This window comes from Myotis lucifugus, unplaced genomic scaffold (genome assembly GCF_000147115.1).
Source record: "Myotis lucifugus unplaced genomic scaffold, Myoluc2.0 scaffold_0, whole genome shotgun sequence".
Lineage (NCBI taxonomy): Eukaryota > Metazoa > Chordata > Mammalia > Chiroptera > Vespertilionidae > Myotis > Myotis lucifugus.
This window is the reverse complement of record NW_005871048.1, coordinates 59,528,097-59,546,043: the sequence shown is the minus strand read 5'-3', so window position 1 is coordinate 59,546,043 and position 17,947 is coordinate 59,528,097. Positions and strand designations below refer to the sequence as shown.

Below are 17,947 nucleotides of genomic sequence, written 5' to 3'. Positions count from 1 at the left end.
ATTTCATGCACTGAGCCTCTAGTTTCTATATTCAAGTAGTCCTGTTTTTTCAATTGATACTACTTTCAGGGATGTTGCAAACATTTCATTGTGTATCTGTTCATGATACCTGTATCTTGTCAAACTTTTTCCACATTCTATCTTACTGTGGCATCAGATGCTATCCTCAACTAATTGTTCTCCTTACTACTCAGAATTACCCATTTTTTGGCTAATCTGCCCAAAAGCTGCATTCCACAATATCTATATAGTAATTAATATTCACAACAGACCTTGTTTTCATTTTACAAGTGATTGTTATGATATGATAATCATTAGATACTTATGAGATGTTAACTCACTCTTCTAATGACATATAGTTAGTAGTAATTTCTTGAGCTATCACCTGAGTTGTCAAAGTCTAGCTAGAAAAGTCCTCTTCTCCACAACTAGAAATGTTGCCACCTCAGGTGTCGGTGTCCACCTGAGCTGTGGCCACTGTGATCTACATAAATGTTTGTGAACATCCATTATGTCTGATAGCGGGACTTAAAAGCTGTGGACTACACTAGGCAACAGTCAGCTAATTTAGTACCAACTTCCAGACTTTCTAACCCCAGGCCCGCAGTCAGCATCTTTGCCTCTATGCATCTCAATTCCCTCATTTGTGAAATAACCATAAAAATGTCAAATTTGTTAAACCTACTAGTGTGTGGTAACATCAAGTGAGACCTAGAAGAAAAGTATTTCTAAAAGTGCATTTTAAAATGCATTCAAATTTAAAATTGTAGTGGCAGTAAAACAAAAGACAACACAGTAGACTAGATACACATTAACCTATAGGTTCAATGAAGACCTATCAATAAGTAGAAACAGCAGAAGAGAAAAAATGTAACGTATTACCAAATATTTGTTTGTAATCCACCCTTTTGGTGGATGGAACAAAACCAAAAGACAGAGCCATCTTATATTTTGGCGGGAAATTCACCCCACACCGGAGTGTTAAAATGCATTCAAATTTAAAATTGTAGTGGCAGTAAAACAAAAGACAACACAGTAGACTAGATACACATTAACCTATAGGTTCAATGAAGACCTATCAATAAGTAGAAACAGCAGAAGAGAAAAAATGTAACGCATTTAAAAAGGTATAGGCAAAAGGAAGCCTAAAGAAAAAAATTACATGGATAGATTTTTCTATTTTCATATCTTCATCACCCAACCCTGATGCTAATATCCCCACTATGCCCATAAGATTATTGGAATAAATGTATCTTATTCTGGGATTTCAAAGATGAAGAAAATTAACATAATTGCATAGAAAGGACTTCAGATGTCCTGCTTGGCGTTTCCCCAAAGGAAAATAACTTCTTCCTTCCCTCTCAACGTACTCTACACCAGTGGTTCTCAGAGTTACACTGCTACCACCAGAAGCAGAAGCTCCTATGAGCATGTTGGGACTCCATGGGCCCTACCTCAACCTGTTGAATTCAAAGCTCAGGGGAGGAGTCCAAGTTCACTGTGTTAACAAGGTCTCTAGGTGACTCCTATACACACTAACATTTCAGAATCACTGCTCAACACACAGACCTGACATCAAAGAAAGCAGGCTTGCTGTGTGGTACAATAAGAAATGCACCCATAGTGCCGATGTAGCTCTGCAGTCAGATATGTGTATGAAGGTCTGAGGTGGGGAAGAGCAGAGATGGCCTTTGTTATTCAATGAATATTTAAATGTCTGCTCTGGGCTTGCCCCTGAGCTGAATGCTGAGGTCACAAAAGTGAATAAAGCCTAAGCCCTGCCGTTGCATATCTCAAGTAATTAACTGTAATGATGCAGGTTCTCAAATCAAGACACCTCATCAAACCAAGAGGGAGTCATCATTCCCAGGAAGGTGATATTTGAGCAGCGTCCTGACAAGCACTGCAGCATCTTCACACATCTTAGGAGATCACCTAGTGAAGGATGCTTCAATGGAAAGCCAGCCCCAGCAGTGGTAACATGTTCAAAGCCATGGCAGCTGGAGGAAGTTTGCCTACATTGGAAAATGACAGTAGTGGTCCAAGAGCCAAAAGCTAAAAAGCAGATGCGAAAATTGCAAGATAGGAATTGGAGATGTGGAACCGGGTCAGGAGAGTGCTAAACTATATGTCATCCTAAGAAACCAAACTTGATTCTCTGTTGCTTATGAGAGTCACTGAAAAATTTCAAGACAGTGACAATCTGATAAGAGTCTAGTTTTAGGAGGAGAATGTAGGAGAAACTTAAGGCAAGACTAGATGCAAAGAAGATATTGAACTAGACATGATAAATGAAAACATGGTCCTAAACTCTGAAAGTGGTGATAAGGATGAAGAAGAAAGTATGATTTCTCGAGGTATTTATTTTTGCCACGAATAAAATTGGTAATATAAGAAAATAGAGTATTGGTTTTTGCCAAATCCAATTAGTTCCTAACATCTGACTCGTCCTAGATTTATGTCATGGGCTAACATCCAGTAAGACTCCTCTTTACGAAAATGAATTATTTTAAGTGAGTGAATTTATTTCAAAACATGTCTTTATCTCCATCTCAGGCAGAGAGCTACTGAAACAATTTATGCTTCCATGGAATCTGTAGAACGAGTAAAATGTGAAACCCCTACAAGGTTAATGTGAGCACACATCTTTCATTTTAACAAAGAAAACTGAAGGAGTTACACTAGAAAAAACATTTTTAGGAGTGTAAAAAAAAGAGGTGGGAAACACAGAAATGGGTTATTAGAGAAGTTGATGTAGTTCTGACAGTCTGATGGTGGACTTTCTGTTATATGGTGTCTCCTTCCATGAACATCTATTGAGGAAGCACAATACTTCTTTACAAGGTAAGGGCAGAGTCTTTGGACAGACAGGTTTCCAATTTGGGTTGAACACAATAGGGAATGCTATAATTTCCCACTGGTATGCCTGCAAATATATTAGAACTTTAACATATTCATTTCAATTCACCCTTTAAAATTTTCCATTTCAGCCTAGGCTATTAATTTGAATAATGTGTTAGTATAGCAGTATATATGCATAATTTATCATTACAAAATATATGTATTTGGGGGAAGATGTTCAGTCTCTTGCTGATTAAAGGAGTCTGAATGCAATCAAGAAGTTTTGGAGACCACTATTCGGAGCCTTGTTTTCTGAAAGTCTATCGCCAGTGGTCAGCAAACTCATTAGTCAACAGAGCCAAATATCAACAGTACAACGAATGAAATTTCTTTTGAGAGCCAAATTTTTTAAACTTAAACTATATAGGTAGGTACATTGTTATTAACTTAATTAGGGTACTCCTAAGGCTTAGGAAGAGCCACACTCAAGGGGCCAAAGAGCCGCATGTGGCTCGAGAGCCGCAGTTTGCCGACCAAGGATCTAGACAAATGCTAATTCTGGCTCCAGTTTTCCATGGTCCATGGGGAACAAAAATAAAGGAAAAATGCAGAACATGCTTCAATTTAAAGAACTCTTTTTAATTTGCATTTGCTACTTTATGACTCCTGGGATTTAAAATGTTCAGACTTATGAGATTATTGTCATATTTTATTGCAAATTATTTTATTTGCATACTTATAATCCCTCCTCTAGTGAAATAATTGTTTGTATCCTTATTCTGATGAGTAGAAGTGGTAGTATTATAATGGCTAAAACTGTTCCTTAGAAATCCTTTGACCTGCAAAATTTCAAAGGCCAGGAACCTTTGGCATACAGACAATTTTGCTAGTTCTATTATTCTACTCTACCTTCCATGTATGTACCCTTGGCTTTTGATACTGTGCTGATATGATTTGTCTCATCTAATTGCTATATATGTTAGAGACTATGCACTTTAGCCCAACACTAAATTAGTTTCCGACTAGAATGATTTGAAATGTCAGGGCGCAGCATCTTTCTAGTAAATCAAATACGATGTCTGTATTGAGAGAAATTCCAATTGGGGAGACAGTTAAACCATGGGTCCCTCACATTTTCTAGTTGGACAGATTTTGTAGAACACGCCTAAAAGGACTGAGGGGAACCACAGAGGTGTGTGTTTAATAGGAGGTGGAAGACTGTCTTAAACCTCTTCTGATTAATGTGCTTATTTCCCCCTGAATATAGAGCATAAAGTTCAAGGTTTTATATGTTACTGTTTACATTTCAAAGTACCTACCAAGATTTGGTCTAGTCAAATTGGTTGAAAAACTCCCAAAATGAGAATTGTTGGAGGATCATCATCATTCACGTCAGACTCCTTTACGTATGATGGCTCTGTCTGAACAACAGTGTAACGTTTCCATGCATTGGGATAGAAGTGGCAGTGTATCTCTGCCATCTCTCTTTGTTCTTCAAAGAAAAACATGGATGTGCATTGGTATTCTAAGGTCTAAGTATGCCAGGTGTCTAGAGAATCCTGGAATTGTGAACTTGCTACCTTTACAATGTGCTGGTCTAGGAGAGGCTATGTAGGCACTAAGTGAACAGTATAAGAACAAATATTTCTTATGACACAGTCAAGTTTCCCTGCTTATTTGAGGCAATATAAAGCTTCAGGGCATCACACAGGGCTACAGGCACTAAACATGTACAGGACTTGTTACAGACGTAGGAGCCACCTGGCTCTGACCCATGACTCTTCTCAGACTTCTATCTGAGAATTGGGGATAAAGTGTGCTCCGGCACACAACATTGACACAGTTTTAATAAAGCGAGGTCAACTGTGTTCACCACTGTCCAAGCCCAGCCCAGGCAGAGGAGACAGGGATTTGAAAGAACATGACACTCACAACTGCATTTTGGTCATGGACTCTGAGGTTGTGATGTTTCCATGTCTAAAATATACTTACTAAAGCTCTTTAAAAAGACAATTATTAAATTGAATTGCAAATGTAATTTATAGCTGAAGATGCTGAATTATTTAGTTTCTGCGTGATTGCTAAATTTTAAAATTTACAAATCATGTGCCTAATACGCCCCCACCCATCCAGCTGGAGCTTCCTCTTCCCAACATGTTATGTTTTTTACATTAGCTGATTGACCTTCTCTAAAAGTATAAGCAAGTCCTGAAATTGCTACCTTTATAGTGTGCTGGTCTAGGAGAGGCTATGAAAGCACTATTTTATTGCAATTTTCTTTTTTTACTTTCATACTTACAATCCCTCCTCTAGTGAAATAATTGTTTGTATCCTTATTCTGATGAGTAGAAGTGGTAGTATTATAATGGCTATGACTGTTCCTTAGAAATCCTTTGACCTGCAAAATTTCAAAGGCCAGGAACCTTTGGCATATAGACAATTTTGCTAGTTCTATTATTCTACTCTACCTTCCTTCCATGTACCCTTCCTCCATTCCTCTGAGAATCATTAGCTTTTGTAAAAGACCATATGAAATAATAGCAATATATAACAGCAAAATTCATAAAATATATGTTTTTGGAAAAAAAGTTGTAGAAATTCAATCCCCAAGAGATACATTCTTCATAAATCTAAATAGAAATATAGAATATAAGATTAGTGATATACACATATGTCAAATTTATTAATTTAAGAAACATTCCTTTATTGTTGGTCTATAAATTTGCTTGATATGGGGGATAAAAGAATGAGAAAAAATAATAAAGTGGTTACCCTCATTGAGATTACATCCTAACTGTAGCAAATGAATGACTCAAATCATCCTCCAACTATGTATCTACCAATTTTTATTGTTATGAGGAAAATACAAGATGTGTTGAAAACATGTGAGAGGGAGTCTAATTTTAGTGTTTGGAATGTAAAAAGTTACCTAAAAATTACAATAATCATACAATATAATGAATTCTAAAAATAGGAGGTGTGTGGCATCTTACAAAAATCAAAAAGAAGTAAGCCAGTGTGGTTGAAGGGCAAGTTTAAGGAGAGTACGAAATGATGTGAAGTCTTTTATCCAAAGAGCAATGGAAAATCCATAGCAGAGATTTGGGTAGGAGAGTGGTATCAAGAGATTCCTGTTTAAAATATTTTGGTATTTAGTATTGAGAATAGTTCTGAAGGGACAGAGAGAGGGTGGGGAGATATCTCTTAGTATCCTATTGAGTAGTTTATAAAATATACTAGAGGCCTGGTGCATGGATTTGTGCACCAGTGGGGTCCCTCAGCCTGGCCTGCACCCTCTCACAATCTGGGACCCCTCAGGGGATGTCAGACTGCCTGTTTCGGCCGGATCCTCGCATGCAGTCTAACATCCCCCGAGGAATGTAGTAGTATGTGAAGAGGCGACCAGGGAGGAGCCTGAGCCAGGGCCTGGCACCACACTGCTCCTGCTCTTCCTGGCCCCACGGCGCCTGCTGCCTCTGCTGCTGCTGAAGCAGTAGAAGCTTGTGCCACCGCTGTGCTCACCAGCCATGAGCCCGGCGTCTGGCACCCGTTGGTCAGCTGGGCTGTACTCCTGCTGTGGGAGGGCACTGACCACCAGGGGACAGCTCCTGCAGTGAGCGTCTGCCCCCTGGTGGTCAGTGCACATCATAGTGACTGGTCGAACAGTCGAACAGCGGTCGAACTGTCGAACAGCTGAACGGTCAAACATTGGACCAGTCACTTAGGGTTTTATCTATATAGATAATGGCCTGTCTGGCCTCACATACTTTCTCAATGAGAGACATCCAGCATGGAAAATATTTTTTATAGATTTTTCTCTCAAAGAAAACAAGACCCTAAACAGTCATACAAATTAAAGATAGAACAGCACTAGGTAGGACATTACATAATTCCCACATATTTAAGGTAAAAAGCAGTAGTTCCTTAAGAGATTAAGGCAAAATATTTGCATTCTATTTCATGTACACACACTGCCTACCAATTGAAGAGTAAAAATTGAGAAATGAAAGCCAAAAAGAAACTAAACAACATTTCCTTTCCCTTGATGTTTATTTTTACAATAGCAACAGATATCTCAAGCTATAATGAAGCAATAGGATAGAATGTGATCATTATTCAAAACCTTCCCTAATATTCACTAAATACCCCTCACAATGTTAATCTTCCCTAATGTGGTCAAACATTATCTGATCATCATTTTTCACAATGATCAGTTTTAATTTTATGTTAACCTTAAATATCCATATTTTTCACAGATATAAAGATCAATAGAAAGTCAGGTTTATTTAATTTGGAGGTGAAAACAGTTTTTATTGCCTTTTGTTAAATTGGGGGTTCTTTTTAGATGAAAACTGCATATTAAGATAAAAACACTTGTTTTTCCTTTAAAACCAGTATACATTACACATGCCTAGAGTTGTTTATATTTAGGTCTTTGAAGACTGCTGCTTTTGTTGACTGATTTTCAAACTATATTTCACAGCAAGTTGTTTACAGAGTTTAAATCTGTTAAATTTGAAAGATTGAAAAGTCAAAATGAGAGTTTCTGTTCTATTTCTAAAATATGCTTATGCATAAAAATGAAAACAGGGAGGGAAAATAGTTGCACTTACCTAATAAGCTTTTAAAATACCAAGAATAAAATATGATAAAAGAAAACAAATAACCATTAGAAAGTGGCAAAACCCTAGCCAGTTTGGCTCAGTGGATAGAGTGTAGGCCTGCAGGCTGAAGGGCCCCGGGTTCGATTCTGGTCAAGGGCACATACCTAGGTTGCAGGCTTGTTCCCTGGTCAGAACATGTGTGGGAGGTAACCAATCAAAGTGTCTCTCTCTCACATTGATGTCTCTCTTTGTCTCTCCCCATCACTTCCACTCTCTCTAAAAATGAGTGGAAAAATATCCTTGGGTGAGGATTTAAAAAAAAAGAAGAGGAAAGCAACAAAGAAGTTGCCAAGAAAGTTGTATTGTTTCTAAATCAAAACTAAGAATTTAGTGTACTAAATCACTTTGCCTTGAATAGTTAGCACTGTTGTACTTCATGCATAGGAAACCACAGTCAATGGTACTCAGATATAGACAATTATCTATAGACAATTATTATAGACATACATTTCTCTCTATGATCTAACATTTGGTTGTATATAATATTCTGGGATCACAGTGGTCACAGGTAACCCTTCAATTCTATGAGGTTATTATGAATTCATACATAGGAACAAAAAGTTGGGTGATATTTTAATTTGTTGACATTGGAGAGAGAGCTCTAATCTAAAATGCTTAGTTAAATGAAAGGGAATGCTATACATTCATAATAAAATTAAACATACCTGTACAAGCACACACAGTAACTGCTCAGGAATAGTTTGGAGTGTGCTGGGGAAGGAGGAGGAAGATCCGATTGGAAAACGGCTCAGCACAGTACCTTTCTCATTGCAACCAGGACGAACCGGCCATGGCCTGAACGGGCGGCTGTTTCATGAGTGCGTTTGGGACCCACATGCTCATGGCAAGCGGCAGGACTCCCGAAACTTCACTGATTCCAAATAGTAAACAGCTATAACGTCAAAGAACAGACAAATCCTCTGCAACTAGAGGCCCTGGACTTTGCAACGCCACTGAAGGAAACACCATTTAAGGAGGAGCTAGAAAAACCGGAAGTGTGCGACCAGAGTCTTGTGGGATTGTGGGATTGAGAAGGCCACCTGGGAGCCTAGAGGATTGTGGGATTGTGGAGGCCGCCGGGCCCCTGCTGCTTGACCGTGAACCTGTTATTGCGCATGTACATAGTCAGCCCTATAGTCCTCAGTCTCGCAGTAGTTGGACGTGACTTCTGGTGGGAAATTATTTCTACTGAGGTTCGCTGTTCCCTTGCGGTGAGGAAGATCAGAATTAAAGGCTTCACTTGTTACCTTGGTTTGAAGCGGAGGACAAGAGCGGAGAGTACGACCAGCTCCAGGAGCACACACGCACCTCCCAGGAGCTGCAGGTGAAGCCACCGCAATCCAAGCCTGCAATGAAGCCATCACGATCTTCGAAGAGCAGGGCCCGACTCAAGAGAAGTGCAGCAAGGGGTACCTGGAGCGCTTCGGGCAAGCGGGCAATGAAAACGAGATGCAGAGGATCCTGCTGAACAAAACGGCTCAAGTCCCGCGTCCCCGAGATCCCCGAGAGCCGCCTGCAGCTGGAACAGGAGCTGCGGACACAGGCGGTGGACAACCGGGAGATCGATAAGCCCATGAACAGCCTGAAGCCAGACCTCATGCAGCTGCGCAAGATCCGAGACCAGTACCTGGTATGGCTCCCCCGGAAAGGCGCCCGGCAGAAGAAAATCAACGAGTGGTTGGGAATCACAAATGTGACAAATGAGATGAAGACCTGTATGCACTGATGGAGGATGAGGGTGACCTCCCTCACCTGAGGAAGAACCTGGTATATGGGCAAGATCAACCGCACGCAGGCTGAAGAAATGCTGAACAGCAAGAAGGAGGGTACCTTCCTCATCCATGAGAGCAGCCAGCGGGGCTGCTATGCCTGCTCTGTGGTGGTGGACGGCGATACCAAGCACCATGTCATCGACCGCACGGCCACTGGCTTGGGTTCTGCGGAGCCCTACAGCCTGTACGGGTCTCTGAAGGAGCTGGTGCTGCATGACCAGCACGCCTCCCTCATGCAACACAACATGCACTTACCTTCACACTGGCACATCCTGTGCGAGACCTGGGGCCCCCCGCCCCCACTGACTCATACAGAGCAGGACTCCATCTTTCTGTCTGTCTGTCTCTCTTTGTGAATCTTTCTCTGTCTCAATCTCTCTCTTGCTTTCTCTGAGTCTCTTCCTGTCACTCTTTCTATCCCCATTTCTGTCTTCTCTGTCTCCCTTAGTCTCTGTACCTCTAAGTCTCTATTAGAGGAGCATACCTCTTCCCATGCCCCCTTTCCCCAGGGGCACTGCCCTCCCCTGGCTCTGGCTGCCCCCACCAGTTCCTACAGTTCCCCCAAGCTCCCCCTGCCTGTCCCTGCCATGTTTACAAAGGCCCCTGGGGTGCTCAGCACCAGCCTGGTGCCCTGATTTTCAAGTCATAGACCTGGGGTCAGGGCAGGAAGAAGGCAGGAAGGAACTTGCTGGGCCACTTCCAAGAACCTCAGCTGTGACATTTGGGGCCGGGCGGGTCCCGATACCCCACAGACCCAACTTTCCCTCCAAACCCTGAAGTAAAACCCACACCGGTTACCCCCACATGGAGCTGCTGCCCAGAAGCCCTCCTCCCCCAAAAGCTAAATTATTAAAAATAGCCTCAGGAGCTGGGCCCTCTCTGACCCCAGGCTTCCCAGGAACCGCGGCTGCTGCATGTACTGCTGGGGCAGCTGCGATGCACTGCTGCCCACAGCACCTCTGCTCGATGCAGTTTCAAGGCTTCTCCTTGATCATGTTGGGTTCTGATTTTGTTCCTTTGACTGTAAACCCATTTTCTCCTCTTTTGGACAAGAACCCCGGTTTTCTATGCTGCCATGGACCCCCCTCCTGCCTGCCCAGGTAGGCTGGTAGGTGGGTTTTGTATGGTATGTTGATACTGATGTGGATATAAAACATTGAACTCCAAAAAAAAAAAAAGGAAAATGGGATAGTAATGAATAAGAAACTTTGGAGACAGTGAAAGGCAGTTTGTCCAGACTGTTGAGAGCTAAGAATTAGAGTTTATTTGATATAAAAATCCTGCTATTAGCACCTGATGCCTGAAATCTGAGCACTCTACTTTTAGGTTTTCCAGTTCACGTTTTTGGAGACTGCTTATTAAACATTCCTGGTTGGGAAGTGTTTCTATAGAAGCCCATAAGTATTAAGTATTTGCTGTGTTTACCATGCTTAGCTCTCTGTAAGGAATATAGAATAATGTTAAACGCCTCATGTTCTCAAGAAGCTTGACTTTTAAAATAAAAAATAAAGAAGAAATACATATATTTTTTAAAAAGAAGAAGCTTGAGTTTTAGGGGTGAAATCAGGCAGCCAGGTGAGCGGTCAGGGGCGATCAGGCAGGCAAAGCGGTTAGGGGCAGATCTGGCCTAAACCGGCAGTTGGACATCCCCCGAAAGGTCCCGGATTGAAAGAGGGTGTAGACTGGGCTGAGGGACCCCCCTCCATGCATGAATTTTATGCACTGGGCCTCTAGTATATGTATATATAAAAGTCAAAGGAATACAAATGTGAAATGTGATTGATTACTCTGTAAATTGAGGAAGATATCTAATATTTCAATGATTGAATAAGGAAATGCATATAAATTATTAAGTACATTACAAATAATGGGTGTTCTGCAAAGTTTAACTCAATTTCCTCTTTTATTTTTTGTTAATTGTGTTTAGGTATCTTCTTTTCTAAAAATAGACCTAGTCAAAAAACAAACAAACAAACAAATGAACAAGCTCAACCTTTTCTTACCATAACCTCCATTGAATAACATAAAATTTCTCTGTGGCCTTTCATCTTTAAACTCCTCAAGCACATAGACCATACTTGCTATTTCCATGCCTCATTTACCATTATTACTAGTTTGTAATCCAGCCTTTACTCCTCAGCTTTATTTTTTTTTAATGCCTAGCAACCAACAGTAGGATATAAATAATTGATTCAAGAGAAAAACACAATTCTGAAGCTGGAATGCCCAGTTAAAATCCTATTTCTGCAATTTACTGGTCATGGTACCCTGAGCTTTTTCCCCCCCTTCTTATTCATTGTACCTTATCTGTCATAAAGAGTTTTAAAATGAGATGAGTTCATACAGTCTGGGACAGAGTAATTGTTGATTGCATGTTAGTTATCATTTAGCCTTGTTGAGTCCAATGTCATTTTCTCCTTTGTCCTATTTCATCTTCAGTATTTGACATTTTGACACCTGCTTCTTTTTTTAAAATATATTTCTTTATTGATTTCAGACAGGAAGGAAAAGGGAGAGAGAGATAGAAACATCAATGAGAGAGAATCATTGATCAGCTGCCTCCTGCACACCCCCCACTGGGGATGGAGCCTGCAACCTGGGCATGTGCCCTTGGCCGGAATCGAACCTGGGACCCTTCAGTCCGCAGGCTGACGCTCTATCCACTGAGCCAAACCAGCTAGGGCATACACCTGCTTCTTCTTGAAAATATTATTTTAATTACAATACATTGAATGCATTGTCCATTTATTCTGTCTACTCTTTCTTCTCTTTTGTCTATTGGCATTCCTCTACCTCATTCTCTCAGTATTGGTCATTGAAAATCTGTCCTAGACTTTTCTGCTGGTCTCTCTGGGTGCTCATGACTTTAGTAAATTACCATTTTGTAACTAAAATCTATAAAATATATTCAATGACAACCGCATATGCACCTCAGTCCCTTTATAACTCCCTAATTTACATATGAATAAAAACATTAAATCATCCTTTGCAAACACTTTAAGACAGTTGCTAAATTCATTAGACATCAAAGTCAATTTTTTATATATTCTGCACCCTGGAAATTATAAAATATTTCCATCTGTCCTATTTCTTTCAAAGAGTCTTCTCTATTACATTGTAGAAACCTAGAAAATATTTTCAGCTCCTTGTTTACTGAGTACATGGTAAAACTATACTTCTCTACTCTCTTGTGTATGTGTGCAACCATGCAAATAGTTATGTCCCTTGAGTTTTGAGTAGATGTGACATGTTATACTTAATTGTCAGCATTCTCCTTCCCTCTGTTACTGCAACTGTCAACATACAAGGTGATGGCTATGCCATTAGCTTGGGTAACAGCAGAACACAGGGATTAAATTATCAGCTAATACCATGGACACGTGATAGGCAACATGCATATAAACACTTATTGTAATAAACCATTGACATTTTGAGGTTGTTTGATTCTGTGGCATAACCTAGCTTACTCTGACCCTATCTTGACTTTCATTCTACTCTGATGGTTAGCTTCTAGAATTAAGTTGGCAAGATGCCACATTATTTCTTATCTTTATTTTTTTAAGTGAAAAGTAAAAGCTGACAGAGAATAGAGACAAAATGCACATGAATTAGCATTTGACTCTGAATTTTTACTAATTATTAGGTTCTTGGTATTTTGATGAAGAAATGATAACTTGCTCACTTGTTCATTCAAGCAGCAGCCAATCAGCACTTGATAATTTACATGCTCTAATCTTACTCTCCCTAATGCTGTCTCACTTTCATACCACTTATTAGCCCTTCCTCAGAAAATTTTCAGGTCTCTCTAAAGTCTGCCATGTCAAGGTCAAAGTCCTTTCTCTGTGGCTGTTAATCCTTTAATGATCCAATGGAAATTCATTTCATTTGACTCCCCAAGTCATAATTTCTATTACAGTGGCAAAGATGGCTTAGATGATCCTGAGAAACCACATTTTCCTCTTGAAAAATGCCTCATGCTGTTTCCCAAATCTGAGAGTTATTCACATTTTTCTATATTTCTAAATTTGAGCTATCCTTCATGTCATTTTTAACTTTTATTTTTTATAAGTTCTTTATTTCTTCAATGGAAAGCTGTGATTTCACCAATTACAGCAAGGGTAATTACAATCTCCAGTGCCAGAGCAATGTCTTATACACAGCAGGCACTTAAAACACTGTTGAAGAAAGAAATGAATCTTTCCCATGCTTTAGGAGATAATATATTCATTATTATATTGACATTCTTGTTCAATAATTTTGTTTTGATTAAACAATGTCCTGTTTAACTTCAACAGCATGATCAAGTTTTCAATTTAAACACTTAGAGTGTAAGTTATATAATTAATACAGTTATCAGATACCTAAGAGCTTTAATTGGGTATAAAAAAGGTTGTCTATTAAATTTATTAATTCATTTAACCCAAACATGTTGCCTTACTGAACAAAAGAGCTTTCTTCTTCCACAAGATAGTTCTCACTTGGCCATCTCCCTTTTAACTAGTCCCCTCCCTTTTACTCTAACACTAATGCCAGGAGTATGATAGAAACCTATTAATCTGTCATTTTATTGGTCTAAAGGAAGTTTGACATTTACATGTTTTCTGAAATCAATAAATATTAGTTTATACATGTTTTTCAATCAGCACATATCTATCTGGTGGTACTGAATTGTATTAAAATTATATTGGTGCTAAAATTGTTTATTAGATAAAACAGAGCTTGCTTAATATTTTCAGAAAAATGGTATGAAACTGCCCAGAAGAATATTCTAAAAAAAGTTTTTAGCAGGAAGTTTTTATCCGAGTGCCTCTTCCTAAGAGATGAAGGGAAGAATAGTACAAAAGTTTAGAATATGCTTTATTCTGTTTTTCTGTTTTGCGTGTAATACATATGTATGCATATATATATATGAATATATGTGTAACACATAAATATATACATATACATTAAACACATATAGATATATAAACATATATAGATATATAGATATAACATCTATATATTCATATACCTACTAGAGGCTCGATGCACGAAGATTCGTGCAAGAATAGGCCTTCCTTCCCCTGGCTGCCGGCACCGGCTTCCCTCTGGTACCCAGGACCCAGGCCTACGCTCTGGCCACCGCCTTCTGCCTTTGCTCTGGGCCTGTCACCCTCCTGTAGCTCCCTCCACCCCCCGCCCCCCCGCTCATAGCAAGCGTCCTGCCCCGCCCCACCCCGCCTGCATACATGCTGCCCAGAAGCCTGGAGCGGCCGGAGCGAAGTGGAACACCTGCGTCATTGCCATGGCAACAACACAAGCATCCCAGCCCATCTACCACCATCTTTGTCGCATCAATTTGCATATTCCCTCCTTATTGGCTGTGGGCGCCACCATCTTTGTTGTGAAGTGACAGTCAATTTGCATATTCTGATTTTATTAGATAGGATATGTGTATATATGAATATTTGTGTAATATATACATATATTATACACACATGTATATGTGTATAGATATATGCACATATATAACTATATGTATGTACATACAGATATATGCAGATATATACAGAAATATGTACAATTATCTTTCAAATTTTTTAGATAATAGTAAGTATTCCAAAAAGGCTACCCTTGTATACTGCCAAAATATGAGTTATGCATCTACCATTTTTTTTTTCATTAAGATAATAATTGTTTACTTGGTGTAATGGCTACATTTGACAATATGATGAAATATGTGAATTCTCTTCAAAATATATGTATAAACTTTCACAAATAATTCATGGAGTTTCTGGATAATCTAACTCAACCATCAGTGTAATATATAGAACCCCTATTAGTTACTGATCTAAAATGTATTTATTTAGCAATTATTTCATTTTTAGAATTTGGAATTCCACAATTCCATGTTAGATCTGCTACTAAGAATGTATATGGTCTTAGGTTCTTATGACTTAGTTTTTTATCTAAAAATGCAATGATCAGAATACACTACATAAACTTCAGTACAAATTTCCTATTATAACTATGGGTTATCTACTATTTTTAGTAAAAGTGAATTAAAGCACTGCCAACTTTGGGATATTGATATGTGTCTATCTATGTTATTGATAAATGTTCTGTGGTTTTGTGTTTCATCAGAACTACCAACATTAATCCCATTTTTTCAAAATGTATTTGTATTGATTTCAGAGTGGAAAGGAGGGGGGGAGAGAGAAATAGAAACATCAATGATGAGAGAGATTCATTGACTGGCTGCCTCCTGCACGCCCCCTACTGGGGATTGAGCCTGCAACCTGGGCATGTGTCCTTGACCAGAATCCAAACCTGGACCCTTCAGTCAGATGCTCTATCCACTGAGACAAACCCGCTAGGGTTCCCCCCCCAGCACTCATTTCCACAGAGATTAAGCTTTTAGGATAGATGGGAATATTAAGAAATACATGCTAATTCTCTTTAACATTATATCTGAATATATTAAGTTGAATTTTATAAACTAATACACACATGCATACAGCAGTCAGAAACTATTTAATAATTTCTAGATGAAGTTATAGAAAAACATTGAGAAATTTATTTTTAAAATAACAGTATCTCACAATGATGTTTTTCATGAGCTATGTTTATTCTCTTCAAAAACTAACATTAATCATAGAACGTTTTCTATAATAATAAAAGCATAATATGCTAATTAGACCAGACAGCCAGACGACCGTCCAGTCAAACCTGGGGCTGCAAGAGAAGCCCACATCCTGGGTGCCTGTTGGCAGCAGGAGGGAAGCCTGGGTCTTGAGTGCCAGAGAGAAGCATCAGGCCTCTAGTTTGCCCATAAAGTAGCCAGTTTGTTAATGAAATCATATTTTAAAAATGTGACAGTAACCATATTATTATGCATATTCGTAATTATTTTAATACTATATGAAATACAAAATTAAAAACTAAAATTTGTTTCAGCTTCTGTTTTAGCCTTACTTACATACTCCCCCTCCAACTCTATTAAATACACTATAAAGTGACTAAAAATGTTAGAAATGATGAAATTAAGAAACAGCTGAAATAGTAATTTTACTTCTCTTATTACATTATAGCTAAGTAATAATGACACTGTGGTTATCTATCTATCCTATATAATAAAAGGCTAATGTGCAAATTGACCGAAGGGCGGAATGACCGGTTGCTATGATGCCCACTGACCACCAGAGGGCAGACTCCCAACACAGGAGCTGCACCCTGGTGGCCAGTGTGCTCCCACAGTTGGATCGCCACTCAGCTGACCAATGGTCAAGATGCAGGGCTCACGACTGGCAAGTGCTGCTGTGGTGGCGGGAGCCTCTCCTGATCAGAGCTGACTGGGTGCAAGCCTGAGGCAGGCGCAGCAGCACCAGGATGAGTGGGAGCAGCAAGCAGGAGCTGCAGGGGGCGTTGAACTGCAGGTTTCGGCCTGATCCCCACAGTCCATGCCGAGGAACTCCACCTGTGCACAAATCCATGCACCGGACCTCTAGTAATTAAATAAATATTGTAATATCATAGTATTAAAATTATTCCAATGCTAGCTACTGTTATCTCCTTAAAGATAAAAACAACTTTATTTTGTACAACACACATAATTACTTAAATTTAATGAAATAACATGGTGGTAATATGAGACAGTTCTTCCTGCAAATAGAAGCTGTTAAGTTTATTAAATTTGAATTAACTTGAAAATTCTTTGGCTTTGTAATCAGATAAGGCATTAATTGAACCCTATATATAAATTTGGAAATTTACATCTATTTTGAGTTTGTAAAGGAAATAAGAGAAATGAGATGGTAGAAGAGAAATATGATAACAAATGGAGGCAGGGAGAAAGAAAGAAAAAGGAGAGAGAAGCATGGCTAGCATTTTATTTGTATGTATTTTTTTTTTTTAGCATTTTAGTTTGTGTACTTCTGTTTTGCCTTAAAGAGAAAATTTAAAGTGTATGCTATTCTATATTTCCATTGCTGGATATCTGTGTATTGATTACTAATCTCAGTAACAATTTTGAGGAACTCTTTTCTTTGTGAATGGTAGAAAGTTTTAAAGATATAAATATCTTATAAGAAACATCAGAATACAGCCTCATGTTTAATAAAAAGAAAATCAAACCAATGTCTAGACAGCAAAATTAACTTTCTATTAACAGTAGAAAATAATAAATTATTAGCCTGCTATTTTTGTCTGAGATATGCTATCATAAATAAATTAAATTGTTTTGTTTAGAAAATTTTATCCTCTTTTTCAGAGAGACATGTAATCACCAATAAATTTCTGTGCACCGCTTTAAATTTCAGCAAATGTTAGAGCAGAATAAATTCTAAATGAAGCATAAGTCTTTGCTCACAGTTGTGTAAATAAGCATTTATTTAAATGTAGTTTCATATCCCTTGTCTTGGAGGCAGAATTCAGATTATTCCAAAATAAGGACACCTCTATTTAAAATTTTATATTAGAGGATAATACTTTTTGTTTGTTGCTCTATCTTTAAAAGACATGTTATTTCTATGTTTTGACTTTTTAAAAGGAAGAATTTGATATAATACATTTACTAATTACATCTCAAGTATTATACTTTACTATGACAAATATCTATAGGGGCAAAATGACCTTCATTGTTTTGTATAAACAATTTCCCAATTGAAATAGCATGGGCTTCAAGTAACAAGG

At 38.7% G+C, this 17,947-nt stretch overlaps 1 pseudogene; it reads left to right on the top strand.

Annotated features, from left to right (window-relative positions):
* Window positions 1-2,284: 2,284 nt before the first annotated feature.
* The window catches only part of LOC102433710, a 76,249-nt pseudogene continuing 60,586 nt past the window's right edge, over window positions 2,285-17,947 (top strand).